The sequence below is a fragment of the Protopterus annectens genome, chromosome 11.part0, assembly GCF_019279795.1.
Source record: "Protopterus annectens isolate FY-2018-M chromosome 11.part0, PAN1.0, whole genome shotgun sequence".
In the NCBI taxonomy this organism is placed as follows: Eukaryota; Metazoa; Chordata; order Ceratodontiformes; family Protopteridae; genus Protopterus; species Protopterus annectens.
In genome coordinates this window covers 394872527-394893104 of record NC_056745.1, presented here as the reverse complement: position 1 = coordinate 394893104, position 20578 = coordinate 394872527, and the positions used below count along the sequence as shown (strand labels likewise).

General features: G+C 36.4%; 1 protein-coding gene across 4 annotated transcripts in view; it reads right to left on the bottom strand.

Moving 5' to 3' along the window:
• The window catches only part of LOC122815412 (serine/threonine-protein kinase PAK 3), a 1296647-nt gene that overhangs the window by 382625 nt on the left and 893444 nt on the right, over positions 1-20578 (bottom strand). The window lies entirely within an intron of this gene.

Below are 20578 nucleotides of genomic sequence, written 5' to 3'. Positions count from 1 at the left end.
TCACAAGCATCTGATAATTAAAAAACAAATGTTAGGACCAGCTCAGGTTAAATTCTCCAATACATTTAGAAGGGGGCACATTTTATTAAAGGCATGGATTTATTTTCTAAAATAGTTAAAAGATCTGCCGGGGATCAGGCTATTGGCTGATTGATGTGTGTCTCTCTGTACTCACTCAGTTTATGGCTTGGAAAACTCCTGATAGGTCCTCACCTGTATCCACTACTAAGTAGAAGTAGACTGTCTTTTCACAGTTGTAACACTGGTCCGTTCTCTAAGATAATGTGATTCCACTTTGAAGTGCCACTATGCTGGAGGTGGGAATTTAATACCTTTCCAAAATGGTGTTATATGTTTCTTAAAAATATTAGGGGATCCCATTATAATGAAAATTAAGAAACATAGATCTCTTCTGGGACAGGTATCACTCTAAGGTTTAAAGATAATGATTTTGAGCTCCAGATACATTGACATGCTTTTTTCAAAAATTCCTAAAACAGAATCAACCAACTTCAGAACACATGAAACCACAATACCAAAACCACCAAGGAAATGTCCAAATGGTCAGACTTATAAAACTGCTTGTGGTGGTGGTGGTTGTGGTGGTGGTGTGGGAAAGTGAGAAAAGGTTATAAGATGCAAAAATATTCAAAAATATTTTTAAGTATTTGATTGAAAGACAGTCAAAGTTGTTAAATCCCTAGCTGATTGTGGGGTTAAAATAACATTGATCTCTTACTGTAAAATGGAGAAGACTGCATTGTGAATCATTAAAATTTACCACCTGGGAAATGAAAGAAGATAGGAGGGAACCCTCTTGTACAAACGGAATTACTAAAGGATGGGCAAGTAAAGGAACCTCCTCCCATCAGAGAAGTTTAGAAGACAAACAAGGTACAGCAGGACTAAAGAATACTGATCCTGGGAAGAACAGTAAATGTAGCTTTCAGGTTTGAAAGGATACAATCTGTTACTTATCAACAAACTGTACACAGAAAGAAATTCCAGATTTTTACCAGTGTTCCAAATGATACTGTGTTCTCTGCATTAGCAAAATCAAAAAATCTGTGTGACTGTTAGGAAAGTCAAAGCCAAGGAATACATCCCAATGACATTAATACACATTTTAAAAGAAAAGCAGAGGAATGGAGTCTTGTTGCGAATACTCGGGAAATGGGCATCTACTAGAGTGTGTTAATAATCTAGTCCTAAGATTCCTTAGCAGCTACAAACATTGATTCTCATCACATTTGGAATTTACCTGGGAGGAGGGAAGAGTCTAAATTCTTCCAAGTTAATATATGTGTGGTCCTGAGTAGTAATCTTATAATACTGAAATGACTAGCCTGAGTAAATAACTTGATTGTAGAGAAGCGGATGACTCCCTAATTTTTGTTTCTGCCTTCTTCGTTTAAGAGGAGACTAAATAGGTTCTATTGTCTAGAACACTAGAAGCTAATCTGCCTTGAGATGTAGAACCATAGTGGCCTAATGCACATACACAATTTTGGGGAGTCTGTATAACTTCAAAAACCAAGCTTTTGATGTCATAATATATTCATCGATGTAAATAATGATCAAGAATTTTATCAGCTTGCTCATTCTGCAATATATTTGTCATGTTTTAATTTACATTACAAATTTACCCCCAAATACTTCATAGCAACAGAAAATTATTGAAACAAATTATGAACCTTAACTTACCAAGTGAGTAAGTCCTATATTCAAAGCTTCAATTTTATCTACATTAATATAAATACTTTCTATCTGGAAATAATAAATAAAGAGCAGTAACATTACAGACAGCTGGTGTGTTGCATATGTAAATGCTACCAGAATTTAATAAGCAATGGTTATAAATTGTTACTGGGCTAATGATGTGGGGGGGGGTGCTTTTTAAGCATAGCCAAGTTTTCCTGAAAGAATAATGATGTCCTGTATCCAAATAGGATATTAAGGGTCAAGAACGTATAAGCTACCTCTGCCCATAAAGGACCTGGGTGCCAGCCCTGGTGTAAATTTTCTATTCTCCTTCCACTGGTCTAGGTTGAACTTAAATTGGGTAATAGACAAACTCAGCTTCACATGGTTGGGAACCTATTCCATAGAAGGGGCAGTCTCTGGGACACATATCTGTCTTTCCAGTGTGTTCTATTAAAGTCACAGACAAAATTCAGGTCCCCAGACCTTGTACTTCTAGTACTGTTTGACTTACAAATAGGCAGTAAATTCATATGATTTTTTTTTCACTGAGATGAGGGTACAGGCTTAAGTCATTTAAACATTAGGTATACCATGGAAAGCATTTTTTTAATTTATTTCATGTGATGATGCATGTTTGAAGTTCAATTAAAAACTGGCACATTTATAATGGTTTATTTCTACAAGATTTGTTTATAAATATTGATCCAGGTATACATGATTGGATAAATTGATTTTTTTTCTTAAGCCTGTCATTTTTTCTTGTATTTTAAGTAGTAAGATGGTGCACTGTCCCAAAAATGAACTGCCTGGGATTGGATAAAATGCATTCTAGAAGCTGTCATACAATTCCAAAACTGTTGTCTATGCCCTTGGATATGGGGATATCTCTCCATTCACCTTCAAATCCAATAACATAACTGGCCATTTTTTAGCTAGTAATGTTAACAAAACAGGGAATAGAGGAATCCCTACATTGTGCTACATCTGATGAGGATAGAAGGAAATATACCGTTCTAATTTTACTACTGAGAATGAATCAATGAGAACATTTGGAAGAAATCAGAAACGTGCAAAATCATTAAATCGATAGGGAACGTTAAGGCATTTTCCAGCTCTTTTCTAAACATTACCACAGCAGTAGAGTTAATTCTTGCAAGAGGTGAAATTATCATGACTGACATGCATCAGCACTGGCTTGCCTATGTAGAATAAACCCTATTTTATTAGGACAAATGAAGCATAGAATCAACTATGCCAACATATTAAAGCAGAGGTATTTAAAGTTTATAATCAGTACACATATCTGAAACAAGTCAATGGTTGTTATAGTAAAAAAGATATTTCCTTGGTTTAGAAATCATATAAACAGCTTAAAACCCTGAGTACAAAAATGGGCGCACTGTATATTATTATGAAAATTACAGAAACACAGTTACAAATCTAACGATGTATTTAGGGAATGTTAACACAGTTCTGCTGCAAGCCCATCAGGTCCTGATAACCTCCAAGATTTCAACAACTGCACCCCCATCTCAGTATTAGAAAATAGGGAAAAAATTACCACTTTTGCAAAGGAGATAATTTGGGAAGTGACATGCGTATAACCATGCAAATTAGGATGGGGTGCATTCTAGAATAATGTCAGACAAAACATACTTAAACATCTGCAAAATGAAGCCACAATTTGGGTTTATATCACCAGATCGAATGTTTAGGTTATCGAACACCTAAACATCGAACTGATAATACCAAAAGCAAAAAACAGCAACTTGCCGATTTAACGCAGGGAAAGAATTCCCTTGGCCGTTAGCTGAATTTTGCCATTTTGTCACTGTAGAGCGATCTTGGAGTTGGCAAATTTAGTTGGGGGGGGCACCAGCCCCCACGTCAGGGGGTGACTTTGGGTTTAAATTTGTTTTTTCAGGGATTTTTGTGACCAATGGAACTCTTTTCCTGCACCGTTCGTGGTTTTTAGTTTCGGTATTACCAGTTTGATGTTTAGGTGTTCGATAACCTAAACATTCGATCTGGTAATATAGACCCCACAATTTAAGAAGTAGCATGAATCTGTCTGGCAGAATCATGGAAAACTGGCCTGACAATCTTTTGGGTTTGTGACTGAATTTTAGATTTATATATGATTAGTGTGATGCCTTGAGGAGAAAGAATGTTTAATTCATGGCACAGCCATGATATCGCTGCATGTTTATCTTCATTCATATCAAGCTTGACCTCCTGCATACAAGCAAAAAAAAGTGGCTTTTGGACTTCATTTAGTGCAGTTGTCAGTGGTTCCTATATATATTTTTTTGCATTATACTGTATTTTCTCGGAATATGAAGTTACAGCCATTAAATAACATTATTTTAAAGTTTGTACTGCATTTCAAATGGTATCTGTATTTTGCCAAGCTAAGTAAATATGTTTTGAGTGATTTTTTTGTCATGTTCTACATGTGTAGTATACTATCACTGAATTTGAAGTGACATCTATTAAGTGAAGTAACTTTAGAGTTTGCATTGCTTTTCCAGTGGTATCTGTGCTAAGTGAAATAATCAGTGCTGCTGGATTTATTTGCTGTTTTTTAGCCACTTTTCAAATTTGCAAACACCAAGTATTGGCTAGGTATGTGAGTCACCTAGAGACTGTTGTAGTTATTCTAGCGGCAGGATTGTAATCATTGCAGTTATGGGGGAAATAAATATTACTGTTTGGAGCTTTAGCTGTTTTCATTGGTTCTTTCATTTCTCTGTTTAGTTTATATTGGAGGAGTGGAGAAGCCATTGCTGTCTTAGTCTAAGACTCTTGAAAGCTGTACTTTGTGCCCAAGCTAAAAGACAAAGTAGTGCTTTGACTCCATTTTGCATACAATAAACATGGTATGAATTTATTCTACTGCACTTAAGGTCACCTAGCTATGTTTTCATTGCATTTCAATTAAGTTGTGCACAATGCCTAGTGATTCAAAACAGTTTTGAATGACTTCTGACATTTTTCTACACTCTGACTGTGTTTTTGCTGAATTTAAATTACAGTTATTAATCAAAGTTCCTTTAATGTTTACATCGCATTTCATGTGGGTTTTATGCTTTTAAGTGAATTAATAAATGTTGCTGCATTTATTGCTGTGTTTTAGTCATTCTTCAAAGTTACAGCAAACAAGGCAATTTTGGTCAGGTGTGAGTCATATAGAACTTGTAGTAGTTATTTTGGTGACAGGATGTTAACTGCTGTAGTTCTGGGGTAGGTAACACTATTGCTTAGAGTTTTAGCTATTTTGTATTGGTTCTTTCATTGTCCCTGTTTATTTTACATTGCAAGACTGGAGGAGCCACTGCTGTCTTATTCAAAGGCTCATGTAAGCTGTGCTCCTGTGCACAAGCTAAAAATCAAAGTAACTTTTTGACCTCATTTGCATCCATTAAATGGGAAATACATTTGTTCTTCTTTGCTTAATGTTCCTTAGGTATTTAAAGCAGTTTTGAATGGTTTCTGTTGTTTTTGTTTTTTGAATTTGTAATTTGTTTTTTCTTAATTTCACGTTACAGGTATTAATTGACATCAGTCATTTTACAGTTGTCTCTACAATTCATGTTGATTCTGTACTGTGCCTTGCTATTTAAAACAGTTACATATGTTTTTTATTGTTTTCTGTATTTTACTGTGCTGTCTTTGAATTTCAAGTCATATGTATAATTTATATTGATTTATAGTTTGTGCTACATTTCAAGTGTTTTCTGTGCTGTTAATTGAATTAATCAGTTTTGGTGCATTTATTTCCTGTGCTTTTAGTTACTTTTCAAAGTTACAGCAAACAGCCAGTTTATTTCTAGTATGGGAGTATTCTAGGGCTTATAGAGGTTATTCTACTGGCAGGATGGTAATAGCTGCAGTTTTGGGGGAAATAAGCTTTATCAGTTAGAGCTTTAGCTGTTTAATATCTGTTCATTAATTTTCCTTCTTTATTTTATATTGCAAGGAGCTGTACTTAGTACAGATGGTTAAAACATACATTTCATAAGTGCAAGCATTTTCAGTTGTAACTTTTTCTAATATAGTCCAACCTACCAACTTCTATTAGTAAATAGGCTGCTGCTATGTACTGGTGCAGCAAGTAATATAGCTGCATAGTACTCAGAGCTGAACAAGTAGCTCATAGTTGCCACTAGTGGCACTACATTATGCAACCTAGCCCACAGCTGCTATAAATAGGCTGTGGGCTAGTTTTTTGTACAATGTAGTGCCACTAGGGGCAACAAGCTGCACTACATTGTATAACCTAGACTACAGCTGCTACAAATGAGCTCAGTCCTACTGTTAAGCAAGATTCATGTGCTGTGCATATCACAGTTGCATTTAAACCCCAAGTTATGCAGTTAACTAAATGACATTCCTTTATTACAACAATACCATCCTTAACTATCTCAATAGATATTAAATCTCAATTTTATTTAAGGTCTGCAACTTTCTGAATATCAAATCAAGTTTTACTTTACATCAGACAAAATGGAAAGTCAGCCTACTTGGCTTCCCTCTGTTGTCAGGCTTATAGCATTAAGTATCGTAAAGTAATTGCCTTATGCTCAGAGACAATAGACTCTTTCTAAACAAAAATAACTCTGTTTGTGAGAGATGCAAATATTTAAGAGATATGGTGGCCTCACTTTCTCAAAAAAAAAAAAAAAAAACAGTCTGTGAGTGGTAGTGTAGCTAAAGTGGGCCTAGAGGGGCAAATGTCCTGACCACAAAGCGTTTGGGGAGATGCAGTGAGCTGATACTTAACACTAATGCAATACCAGCTTTTAAAAGCCAGTATCGCATTTCTGGTCAAACCTGAGTACTGTGTTGCTCTGTGTGTGGTCTAAACTGTAACAGTTGTTTGCTACATTGTAGCAAGCAGTTTGCAACAGTTTAAAAGAAAAAAAGCAACTTTGAAATGAAAAATTCAACACAGCTAGGTGAACAAAGGATACAATAGAGGCTGATGTAGCTTTAGCGCTTTCTTTCACTTTAATTAAAAAAACGTGAACTTCTTCAGAAACAAAAACATGTGCCCTCCCCAACACATGTCTTATAAACCCTTAAACAGGATATGATGTCATGAAGTCTCCATAATTATTTCATATATGCTTAATACAAAAATATAAAAAGTATATAAAAAATATATATGTATATATATTACAATATACTATCTTAAAGTTTACAAAATAACTTCTTAACATTAAAAATGTTATTGTCTAATGTATTCTTATTATTCACAGCATCTAAACTGATTTTATATTGTGTAAACAAAAAATTCAAACTGTTGTTAGCCTCCTAATGAATTTCCTATTAACATAAACTATATCTAATCAATATTGTACATGTTCATGTAAATTGTAAAGCATTATATAACTGTAATGCTGACAGTTATATTAATGTTTATAAACTTAAAAACATTTATCCGTGACTGAATAAACTGATGTAAACTTACTTGTAAAGATAAAAAACTTGGTACAAGTAATACTCATAAATATATACATACACATCATTATCACTTATATTTCTATTCATTCATACTATTTTACCTATAAATCAAAAAACATTTTATATTAATTACTTCATTTAGGCCTGGATATTGATCTGCCCCTAACAGTAGTTGCCAAAGTGCCTCCTTTTGCTCTAATTTATTATTCACATCCCCCATGAATGACATTTTTTCTATGTGGTCTAAAACGAAAAATTCGAACTTTTTGAATTCACTACAAGACAAAGAGTGCCTTGCAAGTGCATTGTTTTTGTCTTTATTCTTTATGGCTAATGTATGTTCGTAAATTCTTCGCTTCAGGATTCTAACAGTTTTACCCACATAGTAACATTCACAGGAGACACAGGAGGCCAAATAGACTACACACTCACTGTTACAATTGAAATATTTCTTTGCCCAGAAGGTTCTTTTTAAATATTTCATGGTGACAAAAGAACTATTACTAAGGAATCTGCACTGTCTGCAGTTGGTACATGCGTAAGTGCCCTTTTTAATTAAATCTCTGGTCCTAACCACTAAAGATGAGTCAGTTTTTTCCAAAACTTTCTTAATATTATTGACTGTTTTGTAGGTGAATTGTGGTCTGATTCCCACACAACTAACTAGTTCTTTGTTGCCCAAAATGATCCTCCAATTTCTTTCTATGATATTTCTGATTTCTTTTAACTCATTAACTATAGGAAGTGGGAATGCTATATAAAACATATTTAAATCCCCTTCCGTTTTGTTAGTGTTTTCTTGTTGAACAATTCTTGGTACTTCTACAAATATATCTGTGGATAATAGTATAGGTTTTGCTACACCTTCCCTTAGTTTTTTAACTTCCTTTTCTAACTTTTTAATCCAATTTAAGTTGTAACCCCTCACTAGAAACATTTGTCTTAGGTGTAATAACTCTTCCTGAAATACCAAGTCCTGTGTAGTTAGTCTGCTGAGCCTAATCATTTGTCCCTTCACAACACTCTTTTTCATGTGTGAAGGATGTAGGCTGGCTTTGTGGAGATATAGGTTTGTAAAGCAAGATTTTCTATAAATCTTGCTTATGATGTTACCAGATGTATCATTAATACTAAGATCTAAATCTAGAAAGTGTATACTTCTACCAAATTCTCCAATTTTGAATGTTAGAAATGTTGTGGTTGTGTTTAAATCATTTACCATATCGGTAAATTCCCGTTGATCACCTCTCCACAAAAAGAACAAATCGTCAATGTACCTGTAGTACATCAACACCTTTCCAAAACTGGAATGAAGTTTTAGAAATTTCTGTTCCCATCTGGACATCACTATATTAGCAAATGCTGGGGCCACTCTGGCCCCCATTGCTACTCCAGATGTCTGTTTGTAAAGTACATTGTTAAATCTAAAAAAATTATTCTCAAGTACTATTTCCATGAGGGTACATAATGTGTTAACCTTGTGACCACTCATGTCTGTATTGTTTACAAGATGTTCCCTCATGTACTCAATGCCTTCTACTTGATCTATAGAGGTATAAAGACTCTTGACATCTAATGTGGCAAAATTCACATCCTTCTCTAAAGTTCTATTCCTTCCCAAAATTTCCAAAAGTTGCCAAGAGTCCCTGAGATAATATTCTGCCTTTTGTGCTACAGGGTTTAGTATGCTATCAAGCCAAATAGAAATGTTCTCTGTTTTTGAGTTTTTAGCTGATACAATCGGCCTAAAAGATAAATCATCAAGACCATACTGTAACTTCGGTATACCGAAAAAGTTTGCCATAGTCGGATACTCTACTAAAAGAAAATCATAATCTACCTTCTCTATTTCTCCCTGGCAAAACATATCGAACAGAAGAACATCTATCTTTCTGAAACTGATATGGACAAATTCTGCTGTGACCTTACAGTAGTTATTAGTGTCTTTTAGCATACCTAGTACTCTTTTACTGTAATCTATTGTGTTCATAACAATGATTTTACCCCCTTTGTCTGCTTTCATTATTCTAACTTCGGAGTTATCTGATAACTCCTTTAACACTTTGTTCTCTGTGTCAGTTAGATTCTTCTGTTCACTGCTTGTTGTAATGTTTTTAAGTTCCTTTTCACATGAATTCAGAAAAACCTGCAGTGTGTTGATCAAGGGGGGATTAAAAGTACTAGGCCTCTTTGGTAGTTTGTTGGTAGAAATGTTATAATCAGTTATATCTTTAAGAATGTATTTTATATTTAATTTTCTTAAATACAGTCTAAAATCAACCAATAATCTACTTATTTCAACCTTGTTTGAAGGAATAAAGGTGAAACCTTTATTAAGTACATTGTAAGCATCCACTGTTAATGTCACACTACTTAAATTTATCACATTTACTGTATAATCAGTCTCATTGGCAAAAGGTGTTACCACCTTCTTTTGTTTTTGCCCTTCATTTTCCCTTTTTGTTGTGTGGTATTGTACCACTTTGTAGTCCTCTTTCCTTGAATCCTTTGTTGTTGAAAAGGGACCTTGGGCTGACCTAGTTGCTGACTTGCAACCTCAGCATAGCTTGTAGTTGCAGTCGCTGAATTTGTGACTCCATTAGTGTCTTTAGGAGTGTCCGTTGACACTGGTATACTCTCTTTGGAACATTTAGACCTCAAATTGTGAACATTGTCATTAGTAGGGGCCCCTGTGTCTTTTACTGGTCCTTGTTGAGGTTTGTTGGAAATCTCCATTCCACCAAAAACACTGTTTGAAGGAACCCGACTCACTGTGGTTACATCCGCAATAGATATATATGCTTCGTTTAACCTATAAGTCTTAATGTCCCTCGTCAATTTGTGTTGTTTTCTTTGTACTATGGTGGACCTGTGCTTATTGGCCTTGGTCTCAATACTATTGTACAATGTAAAAAGTTCATGAAAACAGGTATTAGTTTTAATTGCATCATCTAAATCCTTAATTTCTGTTTTTACTCTATTGACCTTAATTTCTGTTTTTACTCTATTGATGTCAGTCTCATAATGTTTGACCAATATATTCATCATTGCCAAACCTGCATCATTATAGACTTTGATAATCAATTTTGATAACATATCGCCAGGTTCCACACAATTTGGAAACTTGGCGGTCCGCAAACCTTGCGGTACAATGCCTCGTTGAAACTGTAACAGTTGTTTGCTACATTGTAGCAAGCAGTTTGCAACAGTTTAAAAGAAAAAAAGCAACTTTCTTTAACTTTCTTTAACTAAAACTGAGGACCATAGTACTCTGTTATGACAGGGTATAAACTGTAGAAAACTGCTACAGTTCATAAGAAGATTTCTTTTTAAGTAAAACATGAGTGCCTAGCACTCTGTGCAGGCCAGGTATAAACTGCAGCAACTATTTTCTACAGTTATTAGAAATATATATTTTTAGTAAAACATGAGCATTTAGTGCTTCCTGCAGGAAGGATATAAACTGTAGCAACTGTTTGTTACAGTTGTAGCAAGCAGTTTGATTCAGTTTATAAGAAAAAAATGATTATTATTTTTTAAATAAAATAGAGGAGGGTCAGGGAGAGGGCACAGAAATAGGATATGAATGACTGGACAAAAGGTTTTTTTTTTTTTGTTTTGCTCTTTAATGGTTTTAAATGGAAGAACTGGGGGAGCATAGATCTACTAAGGCAAACCATGAACTCAGGTTGACATCTGAAGACAAAAACAATTACAAATTCTTTATTAGTCATGTTAAAAAACTAAGAAATTGTACTCAGCCATTTACAGAATTTATACTACATAGCAAAACCTAACTGGAGCCATGGATATTGCCAATACACTAGCCGATTTCACTCCTGGCATGACTATCCAAAGCCCTATGATAGACAACTATGATTTGGATAATGCATTTCGTACCATCCTTCATACAAGCATAATCAATAAATAAATAAATAAATAAATGGATTACAAATACATCCTTATGTCATAAAATAGATAGCAAATTGGTTAAAAGAATTCACATTGTACAACTGTCAGGGGCAGCATTTGAAAACATTAAGGTAATCAGTGTTGCTCTGCAGAGCTCAATGCTGTGACCACTTTGGTTCAAGATTTACTTCACTAGCTAACAATTGTACAAATGTAAAAAAAGACCATTAGTTAACCAGGACTGCTGATGATGGCAAACAATAGTCATTGTTAAAGCCCTCTCTATCACATAAGCCCCTAGCAGGCATTTATGGTTATAAATGCCTGGTTTACTGAAAATGGACTTAGATGAAATACTAAAACATGCAGCATGGGCACATTTGTGAGGCATAACATGTCCACTGCATACAACACTAAGAATATCACACTTCATAATGAAAATGCAATTAGAGACTTAGGAACGGAAGTTGATAATTCCTTGTCCTCTTTTTACCATGTAGCAATGGCTTTCAGGAGCATCTTCTACATAGCACAACCCATTGCCAAGGAGATATCATTAAGATCTAAAGATCTTAGTGTTCCATTGTATTCAGACCTGATTAGACCAATTAAAGAATACAGCTCCCCCTTTGGGATGCCCCTCATAACACACATCAAACAGATGGAAAGACCTAAGAGATTCCAAACAAAGGAAATCAAGGTTTAAACTCCATAAGCTACCAGAAAAGACTGTCCCTCTTTTTTTGAAACTTATAGTATCCTCAGAGGAGATCTATGCCTTCCCTTATCTTTTGAGCTATCCTGGACCAAGTAGCTCAGGATCTCTTGCACCTTCAGTAATCAGACAATCACATAAATACCACAGCAATGGATCAAAACCTGGTTCAGCAGACCAATAAGGAGGAGAGACAAACTTGTTTTTTAGCATCTCCCTCACCTCTAAAATAGACTCTCCCTGCAGATAAGGCAATCTGATACACTATCCTCCTTCAAATAGCATCTGGACAGTTGAATGGATATTCAGAAATTTGCCCTGGGCTTGACTGGCCTAGCCTTCCTCGAGACAGTTGCAAGACTTAGTAGGCTTGAACTTCCTAAGACTGTTAAGATCCCGCTAAAGATGAAGAGACAGTATAAGAGCTATTTCTCCTTTCTATTTGTTCACTAATACACATTCTTAAAGAATTAGTGTTATCTTCTTTCTCACATTGCCACCAAAGTTTGGAGGCCCATACACACAGATGGGTAAGAACATACCAGTTCAATTCATCACACTTATAGCTCTCTGAGGTGGTCCTTAGAATGAATAGACCAAAATATTTGAAGTTGTTCATCAATACATTCCTAAAGATGTGGGCAAACTTCTCAAGGAGACAATTCAGTCTGTATTAAAAAAATATCATTGCTTTGTAAGGGTAATTTTCTATCATGATCTGTGAGGGTATTCTAGTCTAGTATGATTGTCATACTTACTGTTGAACATTTTATTTATTTATTTATTTGTTTGTTTACTGGGAAACTCAAACTGGCCCAAAAAGTGTCCATTTTTGGTGGAAGCCTTAGGAGAAAAGTTCCACGATCCAATCTATCAAAAAATCCATTACAGATATTTTAAATCACAAAGTATCATGCAGCACTACAAAACATAGCAATGAAAAAACATTTTAATGAGAAAATGTAGAACATATGTTTCATGGTAAAGTGCGATGAAAAGCAATAACATGAGTTTGAGAAACTATGTGATGAAAAACTCATTTTATTTGTTACATAGATTAGTATGGAATAAATGGGAGCAGAGACAATTCTAATAACATGTTTAAAAGAGATATTAGACATCACATCATTGGAAACAGTGAGAGAACATGCAGAGATCTCTGAGACAGGAAGCTCATGTTTGGGTTACAGAAGGAAGTGAGGATGGAGAGAAAATGAAATTATAAGAAGAGTGCAGGGTAGTGAGTTATCAGGTAGCTTAGATGAGTAGGGAAGAAAGAAAAAGATGCAAAGGAAAGGTCTGCAGAGAGAAAGTATATGCTAATGTAGTGGGAAAAACAAAAGACAGCAATGGAATAGGAGGCTAGAAAGGGTTGCAAGGTGTGATTTAGGTTGAAGGGGAGTGAACAAAGTATAATGAGGAAGTTCAGCCAGGACTGACACAGGAACAGGTCCATGATTTTGTAAAGTAATCTTTTAGAAAGCATTTAAAGGTGGGTAAGTTAGAAACAGTTCTGGTGGTTAGAGGAAGAGAGCAGTAGGGAGTTCTACATTTTTGCTACCAAATATGATTATAGTTGGTTTATTTATGGTGAGAAGTTTTTGTCTTCTGATCTGAGATTTCCTTTATGGAAATATATCTTGATTAAAGAAAGGGGTAATAAATGGACAGGCTAATGGTTTGTGTATGATTTTATGTATTGTTATAAGCTGAATATAGGAGAGATGGAGGGGACATCTAGCCAGCTAAAGGCATGCAGAGATTTACAATTATGGGTAAAGCAAGTTGAATTAGAAGCAAACTCTGCAATTTTGTTTTAGCAGCTTTTAAGTTGTTTTTTATGGATGATTGTAAATTGCTTAGAATTGGAGTGCCATAGAGTAGGAAGGGCAGAAGGTAAGTTTTGGCTAGAGAGAACTTTTTTATTGTGGGTATGCTCAGAAAATGTTTGTTTTTATACAGCATGACTAGTTTTTGATTGAGTTTCTTGATATTGCTTTGGATATGGAGGTCAAGTATAAGATAATCATTTATTATGACTCCTAATAGTTTGGTATGGTGAACTAATTCAATTTCAGTGCCATTTGCCAAAAAGATTTTGAAATATGCTTTGTTAGGGTGTGAGTTTTGAGGGGGTAAAGAAGAGGAGTTTGGGTTTTTAGGGGGTTGGCTAAGTGCTGGATTTTTTTAAGCCAGGTTTCAATGAAGATGACAATTTCTTGAGTGATTTCTTGGAGGTGAGTTAAGGTATTTCAAGAGCAGATGATGACACAGTCATCAGCATATTGAATCAGGGTGCCCTCTCAAGAAGATGAATGTAGATTATTGATAAATAATATTGAACAGTAAACAACCAAAGATGGATTCTTGTGCGGCTCCTGTAGAAGAGGGAAGATATGCAGAACTAGACCCTAGCCATTTTACAGCTTGTTGTCTGTTGGCAAGTTAGCTGGAGAACCACTGAACAGACAGAAATGATAGACCCAGGGTGGAAAGGTGATTAAGGAGTTTAGTGTGAGACCATGTCAAAGGCTTTTGATAGATCTACAAATACTGCAGATACAAGTTTAATAGAGTTGCAAGCTTTATTGACAGCATCTTTAAATAACAGTAATGCAGTGGAAGTGCTATAGTCAGGCTGAAATCCATGCTGGGTATTGGTGATTAGCTAATTTTGTAAGTGACAGTGGAAACATTGTTGATGTATTCATCTGTTAAGGATGTTGGAGAGGGGGAGACAAGATGGTTATGGGATGGAAATTTTAAGTGGAAGTGGAATTATCTCCTTTATGTACACAGATAATATGTGCCATGTTCACAAGTTAGGGACAGAGGATTATGTAAATGATCATCATCATCTTTCAGCTGTTCCCATTAGGGGTCGCCACAGTGGATCATCTGCTTCCATTTCTTCCTGTCCTCTGCATCTTGCTCTGTCACACCAACCACCTGCATGTCCTCTCTTACCACATCCATAAACCTTATCTTAGGCCTTCCTCTTTTCCTGTTACCTGGTAGCTTCATCCTTAGCATCTTTTTCCCAATATACTCAGCATCCCTCCTCAGCACATGTCCAAACCAACATAATCTTGCCTCTCTGGCTTTGTCTCCAAACCTTCCAACCTGGGCTGACCCTCTAATATATTTATTCCTAATCCTGTCCACCCTTGTCACACCCAGTGCAAATCTTAACATCTTTAACTCTGCCACATTCAGCTCAAACTCCAGCCTTTTTGTCAATGCCACTGTCTCCAACCCATATAAAATAGCTGGTCTCACTACCCTCTTGTAGACCTTCCCTTTCACTTTTACTGGCACTCATCTGTCACAAATCACTCCTGACACTCTTCTCCGCCCACTCCATCCTGCCTGTACTCTCTTCTTCACCTCTCTTCCATACTCACCATTACTCTGAACTATTGATCCCAAGTATTTAAACTCATCCACCTTCGCCACCTCTACTCCTTGCATCCTCACCATTCCTCTATTCTCCCTCTCATTCACACACACATATATACTGTCTTAGTCCTGCTGACCTTCATTCCTCTTCTCTCTAGAGCATATCTCCATCTCTCCAGGGTCTCCTCCAGCTGTTTCCTACTCTCACTACAGATCATAATGTCATCTGCAAACATCATAGTCCACGGGGACTCCTGTCTGATCTCATCTATCAACCTGTCCATCACCACTGCAAATAAGAAAGGGCTCAGAGCTGATCCTTGATGTAACCCCACCACATCCGTCACTCCCACCGCAGAACTTACCACTGTCACACTACCCTCGTACATATCCTGTACCACTCTTACATACTTCTCTGACACTCCCAACTTCCTCATACAATACCACAACTCCTCTCTAGGCACCCTGTCATATGCTTTCTCTAAGTCTATAAAAACACAATGCAACTCCTTCTGACCTTCTCTGTACTTCTCCATCAATACTCTCAGAGTAAACATCACATCTGTAGTGCTCTTTCCCGCCATGAAACCATACTGCTAATCACTAATCATCACGTCCCTTTATAACCTAGCTTCCACTACTCTTTCCCATTCATGCTGTGATTGATCAGTTTAATCCCTCTGTAGTTACTACAGCTCTGCACATCACCCTTATTCTTAAAAATCGGTACCAAAACACTTTTTCTCCATTCCTCAGGCATCCTCTCACTTTCCAAGATTTCATTAAACAATCTGGTTAAAAACTCCACTGCCATTTCACCTAAACATCTCCATGCTTCCACAGGTATGTCAGCTGGACCAACAGCCTTTCCATTCTTCATCCTTTTCATAGCTATCCTTACTTCCTCCTTGCTAATCCATTGTACCTCATGATTCACTATCCCCACATCATCTAGCCATCTCTCCCTCTCATTCTCTTCATTCATCAACCCCTCAAAGTACTCTTTCTAGCTCCTCAACACAATGTCCTCACTTGTGAGTATGTTTCCCTAATTATCCTTTATCACCTTTACCTGCTGCACATCTTTCCTAGCTCGGTTCCTCTGTATAGCCAATTGGTACAGGTCCTTTTCTCCCTCCTTAGTGTCCAACCTTTCATACAACTCTTCAAATGCCTTATCCTTAGCCTTTGCCACCTCTCATTTTGCCATGCACCTCATCTCCTTATACTCGTCTACTTTCTTCATCTCTCTGACAATCCCACTTCTTCTTCGCCAATCTCTTTCTCTGTATACTCTCCTGTACTTCCTCATTCCACCACCATGTCTCCTTGTCGTCCTTCCTCTGTCCAGATGTCATACCAAGCACCTTTCTGGCCATCTCCCTTACTAGCTCTGCTGTAGTTACCCAGCTATTTGGAAACTCTTCACAGCCACCCGTTGCCTGTCTTAACTCATTCCTGAACTCCACCTCACAATTACCCTTTTTCAATTTCCACCATTTGATCCTTGGTGTTGCCCTCACACTCCTCCTCCTCTTCTTGATCACCAACGTCAGCCTACAAACCACCATCCTATGCTGCCTAACTACACTTTCCCTGGTCACCACTTTACAGTCTCCAATATCCTTCAAACTGGCCCTCCTACACGAGATATAATCCACCTGTGTGCATCTTCCTCCACTCTTGTATGTCACCCAGGATTATGTAAATGATCTATTATTAAAAATGCTGATTGGCTATGTTACTGCATCTGTTGCTAGATTTCAGTATTTCATGGGAAGGTTGTCGGCTGAGGAGAAACAAGGTTTTAGTTTATGTAAAAGCTTTTTTATGAAATTTATACAAACTGAATTAAAGGTAAAGTGGGTGGAGTTGTCTATGTGTATATTGGAGAGGTTGCAGTTATGTGAGTTTTGTGAAGGAGGTATGCTAGGGTCTAAGGTGGGGAAGTTAGCTGCATGGAAGGGGGTGTGTTAGGTGAGTTTGAGGTTAAATCGGCTATGCAATCTATGAAGTATGTATTGAAATAGGTAGTTATTTGAAAAGGAGAATATCTGAGTATGGGCTGGGATCCTTTCTTGTACCTTTGTTGATCAGTGAGAATATGAAAAAACAGAATTTTTTAAGGATGTTTTCATGAATATCTTGCAGGTGAGTACAGCAAGGCATTTTGACTCTATTAACATGTTTCTTGGCTTGGTTCATAGCTGTCTGAATAGCTACAGATTTTTTATCTTTTTTTATTATTTTGCCAACTACTCCATGCTCTGTCTCTGTCTCTGTCTTTCATAAGCAGTTTGTATTGGTTGGTGAGCCATAGATTTTGTTTTTTTTTTTTAATTTGTTTTGTATACTGTGGGGCTAAGATGTTAAGAATATTAAGAAATGTTGCACTGAAGTATTTAATGCATCATTTAAGGAGAGTCTTTTTAGGATGGACCAGTTAACCACTATCTGAGCTTCAATTAAGGCCTCTTTGGAGAAGCTGGAGAGATTATGAGTAGTTATGAGCTTATGTTCATTTGTTAGTGGTATAATAATCCTGTGATTAAAGCTGGTAGGTCACTAATGTATTTGGGAGGGTACATGAGGAGGTCTGAAGAGATAAAATTAGATGGGTTGGTAACCAGAATCCAGTCGAGGATAGACAGTTGGGAGTTATTTTTGCCACATCTTGTGGTGTATTAATAAGTTATGTGAATCCAAAGAGGTTCATGCTGTTGATTGCTAAATTTTCAGATATATCAATGTTTTCATCACCCAGGAAAGTAATTTCATTTGTGATTGTCTCTCTTATCCAGGCTTGTATGTTTTCAAGTTCTGGAATGTTCTGTTCTGGGGAGATATGCGGTATAGCAATGCATATGTTCTTGGCTCTTTTAAGTTTCAGGAATGAAATTAGGATTCTGCTTTTCCAAATGTTGGGATTGTGCATGTACAGGGAGTTACTGTGAGCATATCTGCAAAGATTATATCTAGTCCACTTGCTTTTTATATGTTCTGTCATGCCTAATAATATTATAAGCAGGGGGTACTATGTCGGCATCTTTTATTTCAGGTTTTAGCCAGGTCTCTGTTGTGGCTAGGATATCTAGGTTGTGTTGAATCATCTAGGCATGAAAATCTGTGATTTTGTTACATTTCCTTCTGAGGTTTAAAGTGACTATTTTTAATCTTTTACAGTGTATTCTTTGGTCTGGGATTTTGCTGGGACCTAGGTAGGAGTGGATGTCAAAACACTAATGGATGGTGGAGAATGATGCTTTGTTTATTGTGGCATTTTAGTAGAGATGGGTATAAGTATTACCTTGACATTGGGACTGGCACTTTTTAGTATTTTTGGGTTACAGCAGTGGAATATAATTATGGGAAATAAGAGTGAAGAGATTTTTGAACAGCTACGGGGAAGCTGGCTGACAGGTGAGGATTAAAATGGCTGAGATGTGCTTATTTATTATTACTACTGGTGGGGATGTTAGGAATGTGAGAAGGGGATGAATAAGGTAATACATGAGGGGACCACCATGGTTAGTGTTGTAAAAATCCTGTAATGTGATGAGGTGAGTTTTCGAGCAGCAATAATAGTGTGAAGAACAGCTAGGCTTTGATGGGGAGTGAACAGACTAAGATTTGTGAAGTAACAGATTTGGGTGGGGATGATATAATGAGAAGAGTTTATGATTGGATAGTGCAGTAAACACAGGACAGGAGGATGAGTAGAGGAGTTGGAGCTAACAGAGGTATAAGTTTTGATGTAGTAGGGGTGGGTGGGATTTGGGGGTAGGGTAGGGGGAAAAAGTGAAGCCAGAGTGTAGTGAGGGTTAAATGGAGTAGGTTGACCCACAGTAGAGAAGTATCAGGAAAACAATCTGTAAAACTGCAGCAACACAGGAGGTAAGACAAGTCCTGATAACTTTAACGGAAGTAACACAAGTTGCTAGATTATTGTTAAGCTACACCTAAGTTAACTGCAACAGGCAGTACTGTGGAAAGTTTGGCATGAAATGAATATACAAAAAGTAGGTAGGGGCTGAAACTTATGCCCTTATTATGTTGTATCTTAACTCAATTTTTGGCCAGTTTCAATTATTTATTTAGGGGCTATATGTGTTAGAAAACTGTTAGAGTAGAGTAAGAATAGATTGTTGTTACAGGAGTTGGGGTGGGGTTCACTAGGTGTGTGCACACTAACCTCTGAAGTAATTCATTTTTAATGCACTGCATAGGTTAAAACCCTGATTTATTTCATTTTTAATACTCTGTAGGTTATACCACTGTTTTCAAAGCAGTTATACTTAAGAAGCTAATATACAGCAGTTTGAGTGTCATAGCTCATACTTTTTAAGTCTCCTGGATCTGTTTGGAGAGGCTTTGCTTTGACTTGCAGCTGGATATACAGTTTGAGGTCCCTCAGGGAAAACACTTCCCAGTAGGCTGAGGTGCAGAGACTATTTAACTTTGAAATGATAACTTAAGCCTGGGCAGCTACAATAGGAAAAAAATGGAAAATGGATACAAAATAATGTCTTTGAACTGAGTCACAGCAATTAATTGTATAGTTATGGGCTTTATGTAATAATTTTATATAACATTATGAGTGAAGAAGATTTTTATCAGGTCTATTGCTGAACAATTTATGAATCCCATATTGGTATGCACAGCAGCTTTCTCAATATCTACAAATGTTATTAACATCTACAGAATCCTTCTAACACCTCTGCTATTCCCTATGTTTCATACTAACACTATTATGCATTATTATAAATCTTTGCTCTAGAGCCCCAGGGCTCATTCCTGACCTCTGGTTACTATTTGTGTGGAGTCATTCTTAGTCTGTGTGGGCTGTTTCAATGAATTCATATTAATGGATTTATTTATTTATGTATGTATGTATTATGCATGCATGTTTGTTTACTGGGGTAGAAGACAAATCAGAAATTACCAGTTTCATGGTCAGACTTACTTATTTCCTGATACTTTGCCTGTGAAAAATGGTGAATGATTGTTTACTTCAAAAAGTGCTTACATATACACCTGAGAAGGGCCAATTCACTTAGTTAACATGCAAATAAATAAAGTGAGTCATGTCAATGATCTGGTTACTGGGGTAAGTTTACCAGGGTAGGTTGTAGAGGAGCCAATGAGTTACTGATACAAATTTATTTATTCATTTATTTCCATTTTTTTACCAGGGAAGTCTGAAATGGCCTGAAATAAGCCATTTTCAGCAGAGATCCTAGGAAAAAAGCTCCACAGAGTACAATGTTGTAACAGAACAATATTCATATAAGACACATAATATGTACAGCACAATGTTCATATATGATACAAATCACACTTGAGGTACATATTGTAGAAGAAAAAACAAAGGATTAAAAATAC